Consider the following 7,756-nt stretch of genomic DNA (forward strand, 5'->3'; position numbering starts at 1 on the left):
CTAGGGCCAGGGGATCTGGGGCAATTTGATTAGGAAAGAACATCGTGTCTGTGGCTTTGCTGATTGGATCCTGGTGGGTTCCTGTTGGGGCTCTGACTGCAACAGAACACGCAGTGAGAAGGAGGTTAAAGCTGGACATAGGGAAACGGCCCTGCTGGCAACCTCCCCTTTCCCTCCCTGTCCCCTGTCTAGGCAGGAGTCATTCTTAGCGGTAGCTTACTCCCACTGCCTTAAGTTGGGCACGCCATCCACAGAGCAGGGGAAAGGGGAAGGGAGGGAAATTGATGGCACCCCTGATGGGGATGATGGTTATGAGTGGCTGGCGTCCTGCCGCCACCCGGCACACCCACGGGGAGAACCCTCCTGCAAACCGTTCAGCGATCCAGTCCTCCTTACTACAGGGCACGCTCAGCCCTCACCAGATAGACCTGATATTTAGATAAAGGAGTAGATGGGGGGACTTAGCAAACACCTTCCTGAAATCTAATAGCAATAAATGAGAAAAATGGAGCAGCTCACTCCAGATAACCAGCGCCAGGGAACTAATTAATGCCACTCCTGTCTGGAGCCGGGACGCTGGTGGCGGAGGCACCTGCCCAGGTCATTCATCAGCCTTGATTTATGGACTCGTCGAGAGCCGCCTGCACATCTCCTCCCCTCCAGTTTACTAGTGGGTGGCACAATCAAATATTGATTTGCCAACAATGATCCAGAAAAAAATCGATCCATTCAAGTGAGCCAATTGTTTCCAACTGCCCAAAACCAGGGAGTCTTGGTTTCCCATGCAAATCCTTGGGTTCTTGATATTGCATTCAAGGCAAGGGGCGAGCCCACTGCCTGCACAGGGAGGGAGGAAGGCTGCAAATAGGAGAGGTGGCAAGGCTCAGTTTCTTCATTGGTAGAATGGGAATAAGGGGAGGGCTGCATCGTGTTCCCTGGATGCAAGAACGAAAGAAGGTATTGAATCTTAGAGAAAGGAACAGGGTGCGCCAAACCACCCTCCCGCCCTCCTGTGCTAATAACATCAAAGCTCGCCGGCCTAGAAGAGCACAACAGCACAGATTACAGAAACAAAGGGGTGTTAAGAGGTCATCCTGCTTTCAACCTGGGAAGAGCACATAGTCCTGATTTTACCGGTAAGTCAGCCAAGATGCGGAGGTCATACAGCAAAAACCCCACGCAGACTCTTGTGCAACAGCAATGCCCCAACCACACAGCTACGATCCCTGTGCGCCGGGCACCGTGCCATGGGCTTGCATCGTGTCATCCTCCCAGCAGCCCAATGAGGCAGACACTGCAAGCTGCATCGTCTTACATGTGCGTGCGCACACACACACGCCTCGGTTTCTCATTTCAAAAGAAATACATCCTTGTTTAAAAAGGTTTTATCAATAGGGAAACTCATTTCAGCCAGGAACAATAAAATAAAAATTCAATATAACTACAATCCTGTCCCAAGGCTTCAGATCGCCCAATAGCAGAGACACAGGCAGGTTATACATCAGGGAGCGAAGGGGATTGACAGACAAAGCCAACTGCAGGGCTGATCGGGGTATCGAGAATTGAGAAAGTCACCCCGCTCCTTCCCTCCCTTCTCCAGGTGTAATTGAGATGTGTTTCCACAAGCTACTGCTAACTTCTTTTTACCATTGTTTCAGAAACCGGTCACCCAGCACACTGCAGGCATCCTTGGGGGGGTCCTCCACAGTCCCGGTGCTGGTAATGGAGAAGCAGAGTAGCTGATCCTTCTCCGGAGCCCCCACCTGCTCTGACTCCAGCAGAGCCTCTGGCTTCCCCGTCACCCCGGGAGACCAGAGACTCCTCTTGGAGTCTGAGCTCGTGGATGGATTGACGGACAACACAGGGGATCTTGCCAATCTCTCCTGGCAACTGAGAAGTTCTTCCAGAGCTTCCTCTGTGAGCGCGGACGGTGCTGTTTCCTTCCGAACACAGCCCTTCACCTTCCTCGCTCTGCGCTCTGCGGGGCCAGGCACAGGGCTCCAAGCAGCTGCGACCCCAGGGAGGGGCTGGTTCACCGCAGAGAATTTGAACTGACCACGTGCTGAAGGGCTGCCTCAGACCAGGAAGGGAAAGTGTTTACAAATCCAAATCCTTTTCTGTGGGTCCCTGGAGAGCAGAGCACTTCAGAGGAGCCTCCGGCAAATCCCTCTGTACACCGTGGAATCCCCTTCTGCCATGACCAGCCCTCCACACACACACATACACACACACATGCACACACACGTGTGCACGCACATGCTAATACATCCACACAAATACGCACACACGTACAAATAACACACACCTACACTGAGGAAGTCATATACACTCGCTGGGGGAGAAAAGCCCTCAAACAGCACAAAACTGTAAAATGTTAAGCTTCTCCTTGATCATCTCTCCACGTCCTCTCATCTAAGACACTGACTATTAATATTTGGGGGTGTGCTTACATTATAACTGCTTAGATTAGGGATGTCTCCCTGCTCAGCCTCAGATATGATTTGATTGATTTTTTTTAAATCACAATGAGTAGGAAATTTGAAGATGCACAAAGACGGGTTCGTCTGTCCCCATTCCGTGGGACGTGCAGGGCCACACGCTGCTCCTGTCCGCCTCCCAACAGGCAGGGATGCCACGTTTCTGACTGGCCCAGCATCCGCATTGACTCAGGGCATCTCGTGGTTGCTAGGGGCTGGGCTTCCCTTCAGCAGGACCTCTGCCTGCAAGATGGCGGCCCTTCTGGGGGATTGGACACTGATCCTTCTCCTGACCTCTTCAAGCCAGAACTTGTGGCCATTGGTGACATCCAGTCACCACTTTTGCCTCACTTAAGGCACCATTAGACACATTCCATGTTTTAGTGAAACTATTCAGAAGGGGCAAACATAGTATCTAAAGAGAGGAAATTCTAGAAAGGATCATGCTGTCCTCTGTCTTGTCTTCGCTCTGGGCAGAGATGTAGAGTTTCTTCTGGGGAGGACTCTTGGGAGCCTACAGAACTTTGTACAAGAGCCAGAGATGTTGTCCGTGGCTTGGTCATTCCAAAGGGAGGCGTGAACCCTGAGGGTGTCTGGGGAGGACGACCCTGGGCTGAGGAACAGCAAGCCCAGGAGCAGAAGCAGACTTGGTAGGTTCGAGAAAAGCAAGAAGGCCTGCATGGTGGGAGCAGAGGGAGCAGAAAGGAGAAGAATGGTCATGAGGTCAGTGAGGAGGTGGGGGTGGGGCTCTCCGTAGATGTAGGGCTGGGCAGTTCACTGTAAGGACTCCAGATTTTTCTCTAGTGAGAGCACTGAAAGGTTCTGAGCCAAGGAGGGACATGATCTGACAGAGCTAATAGGATCCCATGAGATCGCCAGGAGGAACAGTCTTGCAGGAAGCGGAAGGAAGTGGAGCGAGCAGCGAGGGGCTACTGTGATCATCCAGGATGTGACGGGGCTGGGGAACCTGGGAGGGGACCGTGGAGGTGATGAGAGTCAAGTTCTGGAATTCTTTTGAAGGAGAGCCAGCAGGTTTATGGACAGATGTGACACAAGGTGTGAGAGGACGGGAGGGGTCTAGCCTGACCCCAGGTTTCTGGCCTGAGCACTGGGAGGATGGATGGCATTGCATGCACTGGGACAAGGGAGGGACAGGCTGGGGGAACGGGATGTCAGTTGGGGACATGTGAATGTGAGATGCTGCCAGACACTCAGGGGGATGCTGAATGGTTGGATGCACCAGCCTGGTGTTCAGGGACAGGCCAGGCTCAAAGGTCAGTTTGGGGACCATCAAGGTACCAATGGCATGTGGAGGTGGGGGGATTCTGGTGGCGTCCCCAAGGAAGAGAGGGAGGATTAGGAGAAGAGGGCAAAGGATGGAGCCCAGGGAGAGCACGAAGTCTACAGATCGAGGGTCCAAGAAGGAACCAACAAAGGACACTGAAGAGGAGAAGCCAGGGAGGCAAGAGGAAAGCCAGGACAGGGTTTCAGAAAAAAGTCAGCAACTATGCCAAATGCCCATAGGTCAAGGGTCACTGGGAGCGGCCCCTTAGCCCAGTACGGAGGTCACCGGTGAGCTGGACAAGAGCAGCGGTAGTGGTTGTGAGGGAGTGAAGTCTGGGTTGAGAGAGACAAATGAGGGACGGCAAGGATGGTGACTCTTGAGGTGTTTCACTACACAAGGACACGAAAGCAGCAGAAGAGGGTTAGTTTTGTTTCTGAGTTTGCTGCTTTGAGATTGGAGACATAACGCAGCGTTTTACACTGATGCGGACGCTCCCGCGGAGAGGCATATTCAGGCTGCAGGAGAGAGGAAGGGATGTTGGTTGACACCCTTGAGCAGCTGAAAGGGAAAGTAATTTTGTGTCCAATGGCCTTTGAGAGTTCATGTTGTCAGAGGGTCTGAGATCCGTGAAGGGTTTCCCCATGGGTCCCCCAGTACGAATGCTCATCTTTCAAGAGTTAGCTGTGCACATTCGATTTTTTTTTTAAGATTTTATTTATTTATTTGACAGAGATAGAGACAGCCAGCGAGAGAGGGAACACAAGCAGGGGGAGTGGGAGAGGAAGAAGCAGGCTCCTAGTGGAGGAGCCTGATGTGGGGCTCGATCCCATAACGCCGGGATCATGTCCTGAGCCCAAGGCAGACGCTTAGCCGCTGTGCCACCCAGGCGCCCCGCACATTCGATTTTTATGTAAAGTAGCAGCATGCTATTCGTATTTTTTCATAAAGTGTCTTTTTATTCAAAAATATGTGATGGGTAGCTTCCCAAGCCGGTGCACAGGCACCACACTCATTTTGGATCGATTAATCAATCCATAGATTGATTGAATATTAGATTACCTCAAATTTTTGCTATTAGATTTTTACAAAGAATGTGGACATCCCTGCAGACGTGAATATACACCCTTGAGTATTTCAGAATGACCGACTCCCAGAAGCGAACTTACTGGGATAAAGGGTACGTCCATTTTGAATTTTGACAGACGCTGCTTCAATGTCATCCACTAAGTTTACCCCGGGGAACATCGACTGGCAGGACGCAAGAGAGGGCATGTCCGGGCAGGGGAGAGGGCATTGGTTTGGGTTTGGACTTGCGGTAGCAGACTCGTGCAGGTGGTTCAGCCTGAAGGTGTGTCGGGACCAAACCCTGAGAGCTGCTCATCCCCGGGCTGCGGGAACATGCCCGCCTGGCTGGTCCGGGGGCTGGAGAGGCGGAGAACTGGACAGGGACAGGGAGAGCCGGCAAGCAGGGGGCAGTGGCACAGGGCTGGGGAGCTGTGGGGTGCCCTGGGACAGGGAGTCGGGGCTTCGGCTGGTCCCACAAACCACTTCTGTGGGGCCCTGGTGAGGGGTTGGCCTCTCCCTGCGCGACCATAGCAACTGAGCCATGCGGGTGCAAGGAGGGGACAGATAGGAAAATGAGGTTGTCAGTGTTGGGCAGAGACAGCGGGCAGCCCACTGACAGTCACCCTCCTCTTCTTCCTCACTGACCCAATCCCCCTTTTGTTCATGGATGACAATTTCCCAGCTTAAAAGCCTTATACTCGCCACAACAGTCAGTCCCGTGACACAGCTCGGGGCCCTCAGACCAGGCGTTGGCGGGGCTCGCCATGGATCCCGCACCGCCTGTCCTGAGAGGGGCCCCATGGCCTAGGGGGAGCAGCTGGGACCTCAGGGGCGATCACACACACTGAGGGCATTCAGGGGGAACAGAGGAGGAGGCCAGGCCCTGGGGCATCTTGCAGCTGCTGGCCCTTCATCCGCCCCCTGCCTCATTAGGAAGAAAACCTGATTTGTTTACACCTGTTCGCCAGGCTCCCCTTACTCTGTGGAATGCCGTTCCTTTCTGTGTGAGCGGCTGTGTGGGGTGACAGCAGACTGACCTCCAGGAAAACAGGCCCCCTCCCTCTTCACCACTGGCCAGCTGTGAGGGGTCCAGGCACTGGACCTCTCTGAGCCTCCGTCCCCCATCGGTAACAGGGCAGAACTCCCAGGATGCTAGCCTTGCAGGAACAAAGGACGAGAACATGCCACAAACTCTAAAGGCTTCTGTCCTGGGAAGCGGGGAGGTGGGGGCTGGTCCTATCTCTGACCAGGCAGCAGCTGACCTTGGACATCCCCTGCCCCTGCTGCTGTCTGGCCCTCTGCTGTCTCATGTTTAAGTAGGAGAGTGGATGGATACACTTTGCTGCAAAGGGCAACACTGTTCAGGGGAGAGGGGTCATCAGTGTGTAAGTGTTGACTTCAGGATGGCTGGTGGTCCCACCTGGGGCCACGAGGCCCACAGCTCAGGGCTGGTGCAGGCAGCGAGGCCAGGGGTGTGGTGGGAGACCATTCCACTGGGAGCCGGGAGCCCTTCCACTGCATCGTTCCTCCTGCCTTGGTCTGTTCTTCCTCTCCTGGGCCTCAGTGCCCTCCCCTGTAACATGCAGGGTTTGGGCTGGACAGCCAGGAATGGTCTCATCATCTCTCATACTCTTGGAGTTAACTTTGCTGTTTCAGACCAGGAGTGAGGCAGGGCCAGGTGGCAGAGGTAGGGGTCAGCTATCAATCAGGAGAGTGAAGAACCCCAGGATCCCCTGGGAGAGGTCTCCAGCAGGGCCCAGCTGGATGCATCAACTGAGACATCATCTGTCCACTCATGAGGAAGGATGGACAGGGCCAGGGAGGTAATGAGGGAACCCTTTACTGCTTGCCCAGGGCAAGATGGACTGTGGACCGTGCTGGCTGGTCTGCCTGGTTTCAGTGACAGTGAAGCTCCTCTTGCAGAGAATTCTCTGTAACTTGTAATTCAGAAGTGGCTCTGAGCAGGTGGAGGCCTGCCGGGACAAGTTCTCTCTAGGAACACCTGGGTCTCCCACTAATGAGCTGTGTGACCTTGATTTAAAGTCTATTTTGATTTCAAGTCTGTTAGTATAGCCATCCCTGCTATCTTTTGGTTTGCTGTTTGCACTGAATATCTTTGTCCATCTTTTCACTTTCAAACTATCTGTGTCCAAAGTGAGTCTCTTGTAGACAGCATATAGTTGAATCATGTGTTTTTATCCCTTCTGCCAGTCTCTGTCTTTTGAGTGGAGAGTTTAATCCATCTACATTTAATGTAATTAGTGAGAAGGAGAGACTTAATTCTGTTATTTTGTTATTTATATTTTATATGCCTGATAGCCTCATTTCACCCCATTACTTGTGTTGCTGTCTTCTGTGCATAGTTGATTTTTTGTAGTGAAACATTTGGTTTCTTCTCATTTCCTTTTGTGTATATGCTGTAGCTATTTTGTTCGTGGTTACCATGGGGACCCCAGCTAACATCCTACAGTTGTAACACTCTCATTGGAATGTATAGCAGCGTAGCTTCAATAATATACAAAAACCCTGTGCTGTACAGCTCCATCCCCACCCCCTTTCAATTACCGATGTCACGAAAGTACATCTTTGTTCATTGTGTGTCCCAAAACACAGACTAATACTTCTTGAATGCATTAGTCTCTTACATCGCATACAAAACAGAAGGAGGGGGCGCCTGGGTAGCGCAGTCGTTAAGTGTCTGCCTTCGGCTCAGGGTGTGATCCTGGCATTCCGGGATCGAGCCCCACATCGGACTCCTCGGCTGGGAGCCTGCTTCTTCCTCTCCCACTCCCCCTGCTTGTGTTCCCTCTCTCACTGGCTGTCTCTCTGTCAAATAAATATATAAAATCTTAAAAAAAAAAAAAAAAAAAACAGAAGGAGGAGTTAACAAACACGGCGCTCACATAATATGTATGTTGGTTCTCTTGCT

The sequence above is a fragment of the Ursus maritimus genome, unplaced genomic scaffold (genome assembly GCF_017311325.1).
Source record: "Ursus maritimus isolate PB19 unplaced genomic scaffold, ASM1731132v1 scaffold_32, whole genome shotgun sequence".
Lineage (NCBI taxonomy): Eukaryota > Metazoa > Chordata > Mammalia > Carnivora > Ursidae > Ursus > Ursus maritimus.